The sequence below is a fragment of the Salmo salar genome, chromosome ssa01 (genome assembly GCF_905237065.1).
Source record: "Salmo salar chromosome ssa01, Ssal_v3.1, whole genome shotgun sequence".
NCBI classification, from domain to species: Eukaryota; Metazoa; Chordata; class Actinopteri; order Salmoniformes; family Salmonidae; genus Salmo; species Salmo salar.
In genome coordinates this window covers 169,191,682-169,210,367 of record NC_059442.1, presented here as the reverse complement: position 1 = coordinate 169,210,367, position 18,686 = coordinate 169,191,682, and the positions used below count along the sequence as shown (strand labels likewise).

The 18,686-nt window shown below is 43.9% G+C and overlaps 1 protein-coding gene across 3 annotated transcripts in view; it reads right to left on the bottom strand.

Moving 5' to 3' along the window:
* The window catches only part of LOC106572331 (transcription factor 4), a 513,525-nt gene that overhangs the window by 119,875 nt on the left and 374,964 nt on the right, over nt 1-18,686 (bottom strand). The gene's annotated exons all lie outside the window — the stretch shown is intronic.

Here is an 18,686-nt window from a genome sequence, read left to right as displayed (position 1 = left end):
CTCTCTCTCTCTCTCTCTCTCTCTCTCTCTCTCTCTCTGTCTTTCTCTCTCTCTCTATCTCTCTCTCTGTGTCTATCTTTCTCTCTCTCTCTCTTTCTCTCTCTCTCTCTCTCTCTCTCTCTCTCTCTCTCTCTCTCTCTCTCTCTCTCAAACACACACAAACATGCACGCACGCACAAACACTACATCTCTCTCTCTCTGTCTCTCTCGCTCTCTCAAACACGCCGACACACTTTTATGTTTCCATAGTAAATCTGGAAGCTATAGATATCCCTGCACGCATGAAGCTACGTAGATCGGATCCTTTGAAGAGAACCAAATATGAACTTTTCCCATCCACAGCTTTTATGACTACATGCTTTCATTAAACTGTTTCTGCCCCCTTTTTAACTGTGTAATCTCCCTTCACACTGTACCTCATATACCAGCAGCTCACTACTACTACTACTCTCTGTCTCTCTCTCTCTCTCTCTGTCTCTCTCTCTCTCTCTCTGTCTCTCTCTCTCTCTGTGTCTCTCTCTGTCGCTCTCTCTCTGTCTCTCTCTCTCTCTGTGTCTCTCTCTGTCGCTCTCTCTCTGTCTCTCTCTCTCTCTCTCTCTGTCTCTCTCTCTCTCTCTCTGTGTCTCTCTCTGTCGCTCTCTCTCTGTCTCTCTCTCTCTCTGTGTCTCTCTCTGTCGCTCTCTCTCTGTCTCTCTCTCTCTCTGTGTCTCTCTCTGTCGCTCTCTCTCTGTCTCTCTCTCTCTCTCTCTGTCTCTCTCTCTCTCTCTCTCTGTGTCTCTCTCTGTCGCTCTCTCTCTCTGTCTCTCTCTCTCTCTCTGTCTCTCTCTCTCTCTGTGTCTCTGTGTCTCTCTCTCTCTCTCTTATTCTCTCTCTCTCTCTCTCTGCCTCTCTCTCTCTCTCTCTCTCTCTCTCATATACCAGCAGCTCACTTAACAGTCTACTCTTTGTGCCCTGTTACACACACACACACACACACACACACACACACTGGTTAGGCTCTGGGTTGAGGATTGATAGAGAGATAGAGAGGGGTTAGTAGTAGTAGAGAGGGGTTAGTAGTAGTAGAGAGGGGTTAGTAGTAGTAGAGAGGGGTTAGTAGTAATAGAGAGGGAGAGAGAGGGGTTAGTAGTAATAGAGAGGGAGAGAGGGGTTAGCAGTAATAGAGAGGGGTTAGTAGTAATAGAGAGGGAGAGAGAGAGAGGGGTTAGCAGTAGTAGAGAGAGGGGTTAGTAGTAGTAGAGAGGGGTTAGTAGTAGTAGAGAGGGGTTAGTAGTAGTAGAGAGGGGTTAGTAGAAGTAGAGAGAGGGGTTAGTAGTAGTAGAGAGGGGTTAGTAGTAGTAGAGAGGGGTTAGTAGTAGTAGAGAGGGGTTAGTAGTAGTAGAGAGGGGGTTAGTAGTAGATATGGGGTTGTTAGTAGTAGAGAGGGGTTAGTAGTAGTAGAGAGGGGTTAGTAGTAGTAGAGAGGGGTTAGTAGTAGTAGAGAGGGGGTTAGTAGTAGTAAAGAGGGGTTAGTAGTAGTAGAGAGGGGTTAGTAGAAGTAAAGAGAGGGGTTAGTAGTAGTACAGAGGGGTTAGTAGTAGTAGAGAGGGGTTAGTAGTAGTAGAGAGGGGGTAGTAGTAGTAGAGAGGGGGTTAGTAGTAGTAGAGAGGGGGTAGTAGTAGTAGAGAGGGGTTAGTAGAAATAGAGAGGGGTTAGTAGTAGTAGAGAGGGGTAGTAGTAGTAGAGAGGGGTTAGTAGTAGTAGAGAGGGGTTAGTAGTAGTAGAGAGGGGGTTAGTAGTAGAGAGAGGGGTTAGTAGTAAGAGAGAGGGGTTAGTAGTAGTAGAGAGGGGTTAGTAGTAGTAGTAGAGAGGGGTTAGTAGTAGAGAGAGGGGTTAGTAGTAGTAGTAGAGAGGGGTTAGTAGTAGTAGAGAGGGGTTAGTAGTAGTAGTAGAGAGGGGTCAGTAGTAGTAGTAGAGAGGGGTTAGTAGTAGTAGTAGTAGAGAGGGGTTAGTAGTAGAGAGAGGGGTTAGTAATAGTAGTAGAGAGGGGTTAGTAGTAGTAGTAGAGAGGGGTTAGTAGTAGTAGTAGAGAGGGGTCAGTAGTAGTAGTAGAGAGGGGTTAGTAGTAGTAGAGAGGGGTTAGTAGTAGTAGTAGAGAGGGGTCAGTAGTAGTAGTACAGAGGGGTTAGTAGTAGTAGTAGAGAGGGGTCAGTAGTAGTAGTAGAGAGGGGTTAGTAGTAGTAGTAGAGAGGGGTCAGTTGTAGTAGTAGAGAGGGGTTAGTAATAGTAGTAGAGGGGTCAGTAGTAGTAGTAGAGAGGGGTTAGTAGTAGTATGGAGGGGTTAGTAGTAGAGAGAGGGGTTAGTAGTAGTAGTAGAGAGGGGTCAGTAGTAGTAGTAGAGAGGGGTTAGTAGTAGTAGAGAGGGGTTAGTAGTAGTAGAGAGGGGTTAGTAGTAGTAGAGAGGGGTTAGTAGTAGTAGTAGAGAGGGGTTAGTAGTAGTAGAGAGGGGTTAGTAGTAGAGAGAGGGGTTAGTAGTAGTAGTAGAGAGGGGTTAGTAGTAGTAGAGAGGGGTTAGTAGTAGTAGAGAGGGATTAGTAGTAGTAGAGAGGGGTTAGTAGTAGTAGAGAGGGGGTAGTAGTAGTAGAGAGGGGTTAGTAGTAGTAGAGAGGGGTTAGTAGTAGAGAGAGGGGTTAGTAGTAGTAGTAGAGAGGGGTTAGTAGTAGTAGAGAGGGGTTAGTAGTAGTAGAGAGGGGTTAGTAGTAGTAGAGAGGGGTCAGTAGTAGTAGAGAGGGGTTAGTAGTAGTAGAGAGGGGTTAGTAGTAGTAGTAGAGAGGGGTTAGTAGTAGTAGAGAGGGGTTAGTAGTAGTAGAGAGGGGTTAGTAGTAGTAGTAGAGGGGTCAGTAGTAGTAGTAGAGAGGGGTTAGTAGTAGTAGAGAGGGGTTAGTAGTAGTAGAGAGGGGTTAGTAGTAGTAGAGAGGGGTCAGTAGTAGTAGTAGAGAGGAGTTAGTAGTAGTAGAGAGGGGTTAGTAGTAGTAGAGAGGGGTTAGTAGTAGTAGTAGAGAGGGGTCAGTAGTAGTAGTAGAGAGGGGTTAGTAGTAGTAGAGAGGGGTTAGTAGTAGTAGAGAGGGGTTAGTAGTAGTAGAGACGACCATTATAGAGTTGCATACAAACACAGTTAATAGACTCCCCGCTTTTTGCTTTAATTTGATTAAAAAGCTAGTGTCATGAAGGGAATGGTATGATGCACATCTAATAACTGAACCATCTGTCTGGTGAGCTGGCAGGCTACCAGCATTGTGCTGTATGCAGCAGCCAGGCAGCAGCATGAGAACTTGACGAGAGAGAGAGAGAAGAGAGAGAGAGAGAGCAAGAGAGAGAGAGAGAGAGAGAGACAGAGACAGAGAGAGTGAGAGAGGAGAGAGAGAGAGAGAGAGAGAGAGAGAGAGCAGAGAGAGAGAGAGAGAGAGAGAGAGAGAGAGAGAGAGAGAGAGAGAGAGAGAGAGAGAGAGAGAGAGAGGAGAGAGAGTTAGCAGTCTTGCCATTGAGAAGGGTAGAAACAGGAAAACCTGGCTCCCTGTAGAGGAAAGGCTGTGCAGCCACTGCACAACAGCAGAACCTGAGACGGAGCTGCATTTCCTCACAAAATGTCAGAAATATAAAACAATTAGAGAGTGTCATTTCCCAAATTTGAAACCCTTATTCAAGGTTTCAAAGACCTCTCTGATGAGGATAGGCTACCCGTCCTGTTGGGGGAGGACGCAGAGAGCTGTGGGTTGGCAGCGCACTACATTGCTGCCTGCCATAAGTTGAGGGACAGTGTCTGACAGACCAATCAACCTGCACATGTCCTCTACTGTATGATTATTGTTATTGTTCAATGTATGGTTATTTTGACCCTTGGTTATTGTTATTACTGTTGTCCAGTTGACAATTTTGATTCTCATTTTTTATTTTTTCATATTGTAAATATCCAAAATAAGCTTTGTTGTTACGTCATGCCAATAAAGCAAATTGAATGGAATTGAATGGAATTGAATTGAGAGACAGAGAGAAGAGACAGAGAGAGAGAGAGAGAGAGAGAGAGAGAGAGAGAGAGAGAGAGAGAGAGAGAGAGACAGAGATGAGATGAGATAGAGAGAAAGAGAGAGAGAGAGAGCGAGAGACAGAGAGAGTGAGAGAGAGACAGAGAGAGGAAGAGAGAGAGAGAGAGAGAAAGAGAGAGAGAGAGACAGAGAGAGGGAGAGAGGGAGAGAGAGAGGAAGAGAGAGAAAAAGAGAGAGAGAGAGAGAACAGACTACTGCTGCTTTCTAGCCGCTTGGTCAACAACCATTGTGAGAAAAAACAAAGATATATAAATAAAGTATTTGTATAAAATCTAAAGGGAACAGCATGAGAAGAGAGGAGCCAAGGAGAAGTCCCGGCAGGCTGCACTTGCGCACAGGGCAGGCAGAAAGTTGGTTGGCAGGTGATCGATGACAAGACGTTCGGAGCTTCACAGAGCCTCTCTCTTCACTCAGTCAAAACCCTAACAGATCTACACAGCCTTCAGAAGCAGAACACCAGCAACAGCCTCAGCACTGCACACTCTCTATGGCACCACCACAGTACAACTTGGAACCACCACAATATAACTTAAAACCACCACAATAGAACTTGGAACCAATATAACATAACTTGGTACCACTACAATAGAACTTGGATCCACCACAATATAACTTGGAACCAATATTACATAACTTGGAACCACCACAATAGAACTTGGAACCACCATAATATAACTTGGAACCACCAATATAGAACTTGGAACCACTATAATATAACTTGGAACCACCACAATAGAACTTGGAACCACTACAATAGAAATTGGAACCACTATAATTAAACTTGGAACCACAACAATAGTACTTGGAACCACTACAATAGAACTTGGAACCACTATAATAGAACTTGGAACCAACACAATAGAACTTGGAACCACTACAATAGAACTTGGAACCAACATAACTTGGAACCACTACAATAGAACTTGGAACCACCACAATAGAACTTGGAACCACTACAATAGAACTTGGAACCACCACAATAGAACATGGAACCACCACAATAGAACTTGGAACCACCACAATAGAACTTGGAACCACTACAATAGAACTTGGAACCACTACAATAGAACTTGGAACCACTATAATAGAACTTGGAACCACTACAATACAACTTGGAACCATCACAATACAACTTGGAACCATCACAATAGAACTTGGAACCACTACAATACAACTTGGAACCATCACAATACAACTTGGAACCATCACAATACAACTTGGAACCACTACAATAGAACTTGGAACCACTGTAATATAACTTGGAACCACCACAATAGAACTTGGAACCAATGTAACATAACTTGGAACCACCACAATATAACTTGGAACCACCACAATAGAACTTGGAACCATCACAATATAACTTGGAACCATCACAACAGAACTTGGAACCACCACAATAGAACTTGGAACCACTATAATAGAACTTGGAACCACCACAATAGAACTTGGAACCACTATAATAGAACTTGGAACCACTATAATAGAACTTGGAACCACCACAATAGAGCTTGGAACCAGCATAATAGAACTTGCAACCAGCATAACAGAACTTGGAACCACTTAAATAGAACTTGGAACCACTATAGAACTTGGAACCCCCATAATGGAATGGCACTCTCCCACCTTTAGACGGTTGAACTACGGACAAGGAGGAAAGATGCAGCAGATACCTTCTATAGAAGAAGAATATAGGCCCAACTATATAACTAGAGACTAAACATAAAACCCAGCCATAAAACTTCTCAGCTTTAACTTCTCTTCTCTGTATACAGTATACAGTGACTTAGGGTTCATTTTGCACTTCCTAAGGCTTCCACTAGATGTCAACAGTCTTTAGAACCTTGTTTCATGCTTCTACTGTTACTGGGGAGAGAATAAGAGCTGACTCAAACAAGTGGACTGCCTGAGGCAAATGAGTTGTTTACTGCGCAGTCATGCAGGCGCGCCGTTCCTTCTTTTTCCTCTGTAATGAATACGCTATTGTCCGTTTGGAATATTATCAAATATTTATGAGAAAAAGACCCTAAGAATTGATTGTAAACATCTTTTGACATGTTTCTACGAACGGTAATGGAACTTTCTGACTTTTCGTCAAGGGTTTTGCGCTCGCGCATTGTACCTTTGGAATAGTGATCTGAACGCGCAAACAAAACGGAGATATTTGGACATAAATATGGAGTTTATCGAACAAAACAAACATTTCTTGTGGAAGTGGGAGTCCTGGGAGTGCATTCCGACGAAGATCAGCAAAGGTAAGTGAAGATTTCTAATACTATTTCTGAGTTTTGTTGACTCCAGAACTTGGCGGGTAACTGTATAGCTTGCTTTGATGGCTGAGCTCTGTACTCAGAATATTGAACAATGTGCTTTCGCCGTAAAGCTATTTTGAAATCTGACACAGCGGTTGCATTAAGGAGAAGTGTATCTATAATTCTTTCAATAACTGTTGTAAATTTGATCAACGTTTATGATGAGTATTTTTGTAAATTGATGTGCTCATTCACCGGCGGTTTTGGAGGCAAAACATTTTCTGAACATGGCACGCCAATGTAAAATGGGGTTTTTGGATATAAATATGAACTTTATCGAACAAAACATACATGTATTGTGTAACATTGAGGCCTGGGAGTGTCATCTGATGAAGATCGTCAAAGGTTAGTGATTAATTTTAGCTGTATTTCAGGTTTTTGTGACGCCTCTCCTTGCTTGGAAAATGGCTGTGTGTTTTTTTTTGTCTCAGCGCTGTCCTAACATAATCTAATGTTATGCTTTTGCAGTAAAGCCTTTCTGAAATCGGACAATGTGGTTGGATTAACGAGAAGTGTATCTTTAAAATGGGATATAATAGTTGTATGTTTGAGAAATTTGAATTATGAGATTTTTGTTGTTTTGAATTTGCCGCCCTGCTATTTCACTGGCTGTTGAATAGTGTGTACGCTAGCGTCCCACATACCCCAGAGAGGTTAAACAACACAATGCAGTAATATTAGAGAATAAAACACAGACAGATGCTGAACACACAGATTTGGCACCTGATGCTACCTCATTTCAACATACTTGGGTATGTTGAAATGTCACACATTAATACAGCATATCTAAACCAAATGTTTTTTTGTCAATTATTTATCAAATGGAATTTAAAAAAAACATCTTCACCTTAGATTCAAGAACATTTTGCAATATAATTTATAGTTGACAATATTACAAATGAACCCCACAATATAATGACATTATAACTCACAGTCAATGTCAACCAGGTGATAACAAACATGAAAACAATATTAATAATAAAACTAATTTGTGTGGAAAAATTAGATTCCTACAAATATACAATACCAGTTATACTGTTTTCCTCCACTAAAAGGAGACAGTGACTATGTTGTGTTGTGAGGGTAGGAGACAGTGATGGGTGTATTGTGTTGGGGGGAGTGAGGGTAGAGGATAGTAGTGATAGTTGTGTTGGGGGGAGTGAGGGTAGAGGATAGTAGTGATAGTTGTGTAGCGTTGGGGGGAGTGAGGGTAGAGGATAGTAGTGATGGTTGTGTTGGGGGGAGTGAGGGTAGAGGATAGTAGTGATAGTTGTGTTGTGTTGGGGGAGTGAGGGTAGAGGATAGTAGTGATAGTTGTGTTGTGTTGGGGGAGTGAGGGTAGAGGATAGTAGTGATAGTTGTGTTGTGTTGGGGGAGTGAGGGTAGAGGATAGTAGTGATAGTTGTGTTGTGTTGGGGGGAGTGAGGGTAGAGGATAGTAGTGATAGTTGTGTTGTGTTGGGGGGAGTGAGGGTAGAGGATAGTAGTGATAGTTGTGTTGGGGGGAGTGAGGGTAGAGGATAGTAGTGATAGTTGTGTTGTGTTGGGGGGAGTGAGGGTAGAGGATAGTAGTGATAGTTGTGTTGTGTTGGGGGGAGTGAGGGTAGAGGATAGTAGTGATAGTTGTGTTGTGTTGGGGGGAGTGAGGGTAGAGGATAGTAGTGATGGTTGTGTTGTGTTGGGGGGAGTGAGGGTAGAGGAAAGTAGTGACGGTTGTGTTGGGGAGTGAGGGTAGTCTGACGGTTCTGTTAGCTAGCCCGTGTATACGGAGGGTAGTCGGACGTAAATGGCTAGCCCGTGTAAATGGGACAGCACGGCTTTGTGTCTCTCTATACCAGATTTAACAAGTGAAGTGTGAGCGCTTGCCAAACACACACACACACACACACACACACACACACACACACACACACACACACACACACACACACACACACACACACACACACACACACACACACACACACCCGAGCATCCAAGACAAAAGAGACCAATCCCCATGAATAGTTCCCAAATGGAGACTAAATCATTTGCATATGGAGCCGGAGCGAATGGGCTATTCCCAGAATAAATGTTAATAATTCAGTCCCAAAGAACCCTATGTAGTGCACTACTATAGTATAGTGCAGTAGCCAGTGGGCCCTGGTCAAAAGTAGTGCACTATAAAGGGAATGGAGTGCCATTTGGGATACATTCTCTATTTAATTTACAACTCAGTCACAGGTAGACCAGTGGGTAGTATGGGTACAGGTAGAACGGTGGGTAGTATGGGTACAGGTAGAACGGTGGGTAGTATGGGTACAGGTAGAATGGTGGGTAGTATGGGTACAGGTAGACCAGTGGGTAGTATGGGTACAGGTAGACCAGTGGGTAGTATGTGTACAGGTAGACCAGTGGGTAGTATGGGTACAGGTAGACCAGTGGGTAGTATGGGTACAGGTAGAACAGTGGGTAGTATGGGTACAGGTAGACCAGTGGGTGGTATGAGTACAGGTAGACCAGTGGGTAGTATGGGTAATGGTAGACCAGTGGGTAGTATGGGTACAGGTAGACCAGTGGGTAGTATGGGTACAGGTAGACCAGTGGGTAGTATGAGTACAGGTAGACCAGTGGGTAGTATGGGTACAGGTAGACCAGTGGGTAGTATGGGTAATGGTAGACCAGTGGGTAGTATGGGTACAGGTAGACCAGTGGGTAGTATGGGTACAGGTAGACCAGTGGGTAGTATGGGTAATGGTAGACCAGTGGGTAGTATGGGTAATGGTAGACCAGTGGGTAGTATGGATACAGGTAGACCAGTGGGTAGTATGGGTACAGGTAGACCAGTGGGTAGTATGGGTACAGGTAGACCAGTGGGTAGTATGGGTACAGGTAGACCAGTGGGTAGTATGGGTAATGGTAGACCAGTGGGTAGTATGGGTACAGGTAGAACAGTGGGTAGTATGGGTACAGGTAGACCAGTGGGTAGTATGGGTACAGGTAGAACAGTGGGTAGTATGGGTACAGGTAGAACAGTGGGTAGTATGGGTACAGGTAGACCAGTGGGTAGTATGGGTACAGGTAGAAAGTGGGTAGTATGGGTAATGGTAGACCAGTGGGTAGTATGGGTAATGGTAGACCAGTGGGTAGTATGGGTAATGGTAGACCAGTGGGTAGTATGGGTAATGGTAGACCAGTGGGTAGTATGGGTAATGGTAGAACGGTGGGTAGTATGGATACAGGTAGACCAGTGGGTAGTATGGATACAGGTAGACCAGTGGGTAGTATGGGTACAGGTAGACCAGTGGGTAGTATGGGTAATGGTAGACCAGTGGGTAGTATGGGTATAGGTAGACCAGTGGGTAGGATGGGTAATGGTAGACCAGTGGGTAGTATGGGTACAGGTAGAACAGTGGGTAGTATGGGTACAGGTAGACCAGTGGGTAGTATGGGTACAGGTAGACCAGTGGGTAGTATGGGTACAGGTAGAATGGTGGGTAGTATGGGTACAGGTAGAATGGTGGGTAGTATGGGTACAGGTAGAATGGTGGGTAGTATGGGTACAGGTAGACCAGTGAGTAGTATGGGTACAGGTAGACCAGTGGGTAGTATGGGTACAGGTAGAACGGTGGGTAGTATGGGTACAGGTAGACCAGCGGTAGTATGGGTACAGGTAGACCAGTGGGTAATATGGGTACAGGTAGGACGGTGGGTATTATGGGTACAGGTAGAATGGTGGGTAGTATGAGTACAGGTAGATTGGTGGGTAGTATGGGTACAGGTAGACCAGTGGGTAGTATGGGTACAGGTAGACCAGTGGGTAGTATGGGTACAGGTAGACCAGTGGGTAGTATGGGTACAGGTAGAACAGTGGGTAGTATGGGTACAGGTAGACCAGTGGGTAGTAAGGGTAATGATAGACCAGTGGGTAGTATGGGTACAGGTAGACCAGTGGGTAGTATGGGTAATGGTAGACCAGTGGGTAGTATGGGTACAGGTAGAATGGTGGGTAGTATGGGTACAGGTAGACCAGTGGGTAGTATGGGTACAGGTAGACCAGTGGGTAGTATGGGTACAGGTAGACCAGTGGGTAGTATGGGTACAGGTAGAAAGTGGGAGAAAACGTAGCCGGTAATTTGGGATTTTTTTTAGATTCAGCGTTTTAGCTCACTCACTCACTCTCGTTTGTTTGCTTAATATTGTTAGAGGGCAGGAGAGAAGATGAGAAAGGGATGAGGGGAGAGGATGAGAGAAGGAAGAGAGGCAGAAAGGGAAGAAGAGGAGAGTAAAGGAGGGGAGTGGAGAGGAGAGGAGAGGAGAGGAGAGGAGAGGAGAGGAGAGGAGAGGAGAGGAGAGGAGAGGAGAGGAGAGGAGAGGAGAGGAGAGGAGAGGAGAGGAGAGGAGAGGAGAGGAGAGGAGGGGAGAGGGCCGTTCTGTCTCTGGTCCCCTGTCACTCTCTCTCTCTTTCTCTCTCTCTCTCTCTCTCCCAGGGTTTAGTCCCCGCCGTTAGTCCTCCTGAGATTAGAGTAAACACTACTTGAATTATAGTCACACATTTCATTCTGATTTCATGCTTGGTGGATTTTTGACTCATTAGAAGTGTGATTCGTCAATCTGGCAGGATTCATCATTTGAACCTTTTGTCTCTGTAAATTGAGGGGACTTAAGAGGTTGGGCCAGCGAAGGCCATCTCTCTTTTAAAACAACCCTCTTCACACTCAGGTATTCCGCTCTCTCATTTAGTTTTTTCTTGTCGAAACAATTTCATTTTCTATACATGCACCATTGAAATAATCTTTGAGGTTATGTAAAGTATATTTGAGAATGTGAGATACAGGGCCTTCGGGAAAGTATTCAGACCCGTTGACTTTTTCCACATTTTTGTTATGTTACAGCCTTATTCTAAAATTGATAAAATAAAATAAAAATCCTCATCAATCTACATACAATACACCATAATGACAAAGCAAAAACTGTTTTTTGTTTTAATTGTTGAAATATATATATATCAAAAAACTATAATACCTTATTTACATAAGTATTCAGACCCTTTGCTATGAGACTTGAAATTGAGCACAGGTGCATCCTGTTTCCATTGATCATCCTTGAGATGTTTCTACATGATTTGGAAAGGCACACACCTGTCTATATAAGGTCCCACAGTTGACAGTGCATGTCAGAGCAAAAACCAAGCCATGAGGTCGAGGGAATTGTCCGTGGAGCTCCGAGACAGGATTGTGTTGAGGCAGAGTGCTACGGAAGGGTTACCAAAACATTTATGCAGGATTGAAGGTCTCCAAGAACACAGTGGCCTCCATCATTCTTAAATGGAAGAAGTCTGGAGCCACCAAGGTTTCTAGACAAGTCTCTGAATGTCCTTGAGTGGCCCAGCCAAAGCCCGGACTTGAAACCGATCGAACATCTCTGGAGAGACCTGAAAATAGCTGTGCAGTGACGCGCCGCATCCAACCTGACAAAGCTTCACATTCACACACACACACACACACACACACACACACACACACACACACACACACACACACACACACACACACACACACACACACACACACACACACACACACACACACACACACACACAGAAAGAGCCATCTCCAACACCAGCTCCAGAAACAGAGACAGTCAGATCTTTTTCCAGCACCAGAGGGAGCCTGCTCTTTTTCCAACCCCTGAGAGATGCAGCGCCATCTCCATCACCATCTCCATCACCAGCTCCATCACCAGCTCCTGAGCCAGAGAGAGCCAGCACCAGCTCCAGAGAGAGCCAGAGAGAGCCAGCACCAGCTCCAAAGCCAGACTCAGCATACAGCAGTACAGTGCATTCTGGTTAAGCTAGCTGAGAAAAAACACTGAACAGGAACACCCACAATAAACACATAGAGAATACATCCATCCAGTCATCCACTCTCTGAGACACAAACCCACCAAACTGCCTTTCTTGGTTAAAGTCAATAAACACATGTACACACACATGTACACACACATATATACACACACACACACACACACACACACACACACACACACACACACACACACACACACACACACACACACACACACACACACACACACACACACACCCTCCGGAGCTTAAACGGACTCCAACAGCTGAGGATTATGGTCCTACTGCTTCCTGTCTGTCTGTCTTCAAACATCCTCACACATATCAACACCCCACTGGACAACATTACACAGCTGCCTTCTCCTCTCTGCCAGCTCAAAACATACCATTTTACTACTATGCCCACACACACACATGTTCACGCCACCACACACACACACACACACACACACACACACACACACACACACACACACACACACACACACACACACGTGAACTTACGAACAAATACGCACATCTCACACACACACAGAGACTAAGAGTTTACGTCAAAGAGGAAGTAGAAGTAGATAAAGCTGTCTGAAGACCTCTATTTCAGCTTACACTTCATTGTGTCCCAAGCTGGTATTATTCACTAACTGGGTGTAAACTCGATACATCAAATGGGTGAGAATATACTTAGAAAATTACCATGTTCTGTTTAAATGACAAGACAAGGTGATACAGCTTTTCAAAATGAACGACACAATGACAATGTCATGACTGTCCTGTGAGGATCACAATGGGTCAGATCAGCTTGGCAATGGTTGACAATAACCAGACCTTCTCTCACCAACAGAAGAGGGGAGGAGGGAGCTGGTGGGAGGTTGACAGCTCACACCCTGTCGTAAATTACAGAAGAGGACTCTCTCTTTTTCCCCTCCAGTAAAATCCACCAAGGAATGGTCTTTGTTAACAGACTTTTTCCCGACGAAACTCAAACACATTCAAAAAGCGAATACTGGAACAATATTTCTAACATAAGAATGCGGAGAATGGTCAGAGATGAGCTATAGAAAACTAATGTTATATTGCTTTTTTATTTTGTGATGTCATTAGAAAGGTTATGGAGGAAATACTGTAACTTGAAAAAGGTATGAAGTCTCCATCCTTAACGTTGCATACGAAACCTTGAAAAACAATGAAAGTATTTTTTTGTTAAGAATAGAACAGAAAGACGGCGAGACTGCAGCTCATGTCCAAAGTACCCCGACAATCAACACGCGGAGGAATAGACGAGAAGCTCACTGGTACAGCTGATTAGCTGTCTTGAGTCAAATATCTAGAAAAGTGAACTCCTCAAACCATCCTACTACTCTTCTCAAATCACAGTAGTACGCTACTCTCATCACCCCCCACTGGAACCATTGGCACGGCTGGCTAGCTATCTTCCAGAGTGAACAACAGTAGAAGACGGGAAAGGGGAGACCCCTTTCGGACAATCAGAGCTTTGCCAGTTTTCAGCTGAAAGGCCAACAACCTTCTTAAGGAGGGCTGTTCCGACAGAGAGAAACGGTGAACAAAGGCACTCACACATAAATACATACATGATTTCTTATTCCAAATGGGCGATGGTTCGTATGCAAACTATATGATTACTGTAAGAATAGTTCTGAAATTTACAGACGATCTGTGTTTTTTTTCTCCCGCTCTATGTCATTGTGTAACAAGCCACCATATTGTAAAAGTCCGCTAGGGACCTTTGTCTCATGTATTAAGTGTGTATGTTATCCTGTTATTATTTAGTTAGCTAGTAAACAAATAATTAAACCAATTTGTGTAGTACTGAATCATGAGTAAGGCTGGGGTTTCTGCAGATCCTAGAAGGTTCCGACTGTTCAGAATGATGATATGATACGAGGTAATGATTAATAAGATGACTGTTTATCGATGTTAAAAATATATACTTTAAAGAGTTTAACTCAGGATATGTAATAGGTATATCTTATAGAGTTTAATTCAGGAGATGGTCACTCTTTAAACAAACTCTTCTGTGGTGCACCAAATTCTGAATGAGTTAATTGTTACATGATTAATTTAATCGGGTAACAGAAAAACATAGTGGACAAAATAAATAACAGTCATCAGATTAATGAAAGTAAAGTGACGACAAAATATAGATGTAGGTTCATAATTTGAGCCAGTTTGCTACAGCAGGAAAACAAGAAATGTGAATTATTATCTAGATTATAATTAATGGATATTTCTGTATGGTTGATACATTTTTCATGAGGGAAAATCAAGTCTGACATTTCAAAGTGGAAATGACAAATTTCTGAAGCCTTTTTATATCTCAAATAAACTACAGGTTTTAAATGTACTGCATTTCAGGAAAGTTATCCTGCAGTGGAAGTAAAGTTCTCCTGCAACAGGTTGATCAAATTAAGACCCTACATCTGTATCCTATTGGAACTCAGATTTCACATGCCGAACAAAACATCAGTCAAATATAAAGCCATAGGAGGTATGTTATGTAGAGTAAGTGTGTGTGTGAGTGTGTGTGTGTGTCAGTATGAGTGTGTGTGAGTGTGTGTGTGTGTGTGTGTGTGTGTGTGTGTGTGTGTGTGTGTGTGTGTGTGTGTGTGAAAGCATTGATGTTATAAAGGATTTGCGACACACAGAGGAACAGAGGAAAACACAGAGAGAGAGAAAAATGAATATCCCATTGTCTTCTCAATCACCTATATTTCCCAAGCACCCTTAAAATCATAGGATCAGACAGAAGCGTCCCTTACACACCACACACACACACACACACACACACACACACACACACACACACACACACACACACACACACACACACACAGACACACACACACACACACACACACACACACACACACACACAAACACACACACATGCACGAACAGAAACAAACAACTAAACTTCCTTTCCCAACAAACGAGTTACCACTCCCCCATTCACTTTACTACCACTGATCCCCCATTCACTTTACTACCACTGATCCCCCATTCACTTTACTACCACTGATCCCCCATTCCCTTTACTACCACTGATCCCCCATTCACTTTACTACCACTGATCCCCCATTCACTTTACTACCACTGATCCCCCATTCACTTTACTACCACTGATCCCCCATTCACTTTACTACCACTGATCCCCCATTCACTTTACTACCACTGATCATCCATTCACTTTACTACCACTGATCACCCATTCACTTTACTACCACTGATCCCCCATTCACTTTACTACCACTGATCCCCCATTCACTTTACTACCACTGATCCCCCATTCACTTTACTACCACTGATCCTCAGTTCACTTTACTACAACTGATCCCCCATTCACTGCCACTGATCCCCATTCACTTTACTATCACTGATCCCCCATTCACTTTACTACCACTGATCCCCCATTCACTTTACTACCACTGATCCCCAATTCACTTTACTACCACTGATCCCACATTCACTTTACTATCACTGATCCCCTATTCACTTTAAGCCACTGATCCCACATTCACTTTACTACCACTGATCACCCATTCACTACCACTGATCCCCCATTTACTACCACTGATCCCCATTCACTTTACTACCACTGATCCCCCATTCACTACCACTGATCCCCCATTTACTACCACTGATCCACATTCACTTTACTACCACTGATCCCCATTCACGTTACTACCACTGATCCCCCATTTACTACCACTATTCCACATTCACTTTACTACCACTGATCCCCCATTCACTTTACTACCACTGATCCCCCATTCACTTTACTACCACTGATCCCCCATTCACTTTACTACCACTGATCCCCCATTCACTGCCACTGATCCCCGTTTCACTTTACTATCACTGATCCCCCATTCACTTTACTACCACTGATCCCCCATTCACTTTACTACCACTGATCCCCCATTCACTTTACTATCACTGATCCCCTATTCAATTTAAGCCACCGATCCTCCATTCACTTTACTACCACTGATCCCCCATTCACTTTACTATCACTGATGCACTATTCACTTTAAGCCACTGATCCCCCATTCACTTTACTACCACTGATCCCGCATTCACTTTACTACCACTGATCCTCCATCCACTTTACTACCACTGATCCCCCATTCACTTCAAACCCACTGATCCCCCATTAACTTTACAATCACTGATCCCCCCATTCACTACCACTGATCCCCATTGACTTTACTATCACTGATCCCCCATTGTCTTTACTACAACTGATCCTCCATTCACTTTACTACCACTGATCCTCCATTCACTTTACTACCACTGATCACCCCATTCACTACCAGTGATCCCCCATTCACTACCACTGATCCCCCATTCCCTACCACTGATACCCCATTCACTACCACTGATCCCCATTAACTTTACTACCGCTGATCCCACATTCACTTTACTACCACTGATCCTTCATTTACGTTACTACCACTGATCCCCTATTCACTTTACTACCACTGATCCTCCATTCACGTTACTACCGCTGATCCCCCATTCACTTTACTACCACTGATCCCCCATTCACTTTACAACCGCTGATTCCTCATTCACTTTACTACCACTGATCCCCCATTCACTGCCACTGATCCCCTATTCACATTACTATCACTGATCCCCCTTTCACTTTACTACCACTGATCCAACATTCACTACCACTGATCCCCCATTCACTTTACCACCACTGATCCCCCATTCACTTTATTACCACTGATCCCCCATTCACTTTACTACCATTGATCCTCCGTTCACTTTACTACCACTGATCCCCCATTCACTTTACTACCACTGATCCCCCATTTATTTTACTACCACTGATCCCCCATTCACTTTACTACCACTGATCCGCCGTTCACTTTACTACCACTGATCCCCCATTCACTTTACTACCACTGATCCCCCATTCACTTTACTACCACTGATGCCCCATTCACTTTACTACCACTGATCCTCCGTTCACTTTACTACAACTGATCCCCCATTCACATTACTACCACTGATCCCCCATTCACTTTACTACCACTGATCCCCCATTCACTGCCACTGATCCCCATTCACTTTACTATCACTGATCCCCCATTCACTTTACTACCACTGATCCCCCATTCACTTTACTACCACTGATCCCCAATTCACTTTACTACCACTGATCCCACATTCACTTTACTATCACTGATCCCCATTCACTTTACTATCACTGATCCCCTATTCACTTTAAGCCACTGATCCCACATTCACTTTACTACCACTGCTCCCGCATTCACTTTACTAACACTGATCCTCCATCCACTTTACTACCACTGATCCCCCATTCACTTCACAAACACTGATCCCCCATTAAATTTACTACCACTGATCCCCCCATTCACTTTACTATCACTGATCCCCCATTCACTTTACTACCACTGATCCCCCATTCACTTTACTACCACTGATCCCCTATTCACTTTAAGCCACTGATCCCACATTCACTTTACTACCACTGATCACCCATTCACTACCACTGATCCCCCATTTACTACCACTGATCCCCATTCACTTTACTACCACTGATCCCCCATTCACTACCACTGATCCCCCATTTACTACCACTGATCCACATTCACTTTACTACCACTGATCCCCATTCACGTTACTACCACTGATCCCCCATTTACTACCACTGATCCACATTCACTTTACTACCACTGATCCCCCATTCACTTTACTACCACTGATCCCCCATTCACTTTACTACCACTGATCCCCCATTCACTTTACTACCACTGATCCCCCATTCACTGCCACTGATCCCCGTTTCACTTTACTATCACTGATCCCCCATTCACTTTACTACCACTGATCCCCTATTCAATTTAAGCCACCGATCCTCCATTCACTTTACTACCACTGATCCCCCATTCACTTTACTATCACTGATCCACTATTCACTTTAAGCCACTGATCCCCCATTCACTTTACTACCACTGATCCCGCATTCACTTTACTACCACTGATCCTCCATCCACTTTACTACCACTGATCCCCCATTCACTTCAAACCCACTGATCCCCCATTAACTTTACAATCACTGATCCCCCCATTCACTACCACTGATCCCCATTGACTTTACTATCACTGATCCCCCATTGTCTTTACTACAACTGATCCTCCATTCACTTTACTACCACTGATCACCCCATTCACTACCAGTGATCCCCCATTCACTACCACTGATCCCCCATTCCCTACCACTGATACCCCATTCACTACCACTGATCCCCATTAACTTTACTACCGCTGATCCCACATTCACTTTACTACCACTGATCCTTCATTTACGTTACTACCACTGATCCCCTATTCACTTTACTACCACTGATCCTCCATTCACGTTACTACCGCTGATCCCCCATTCACTTTACTACCA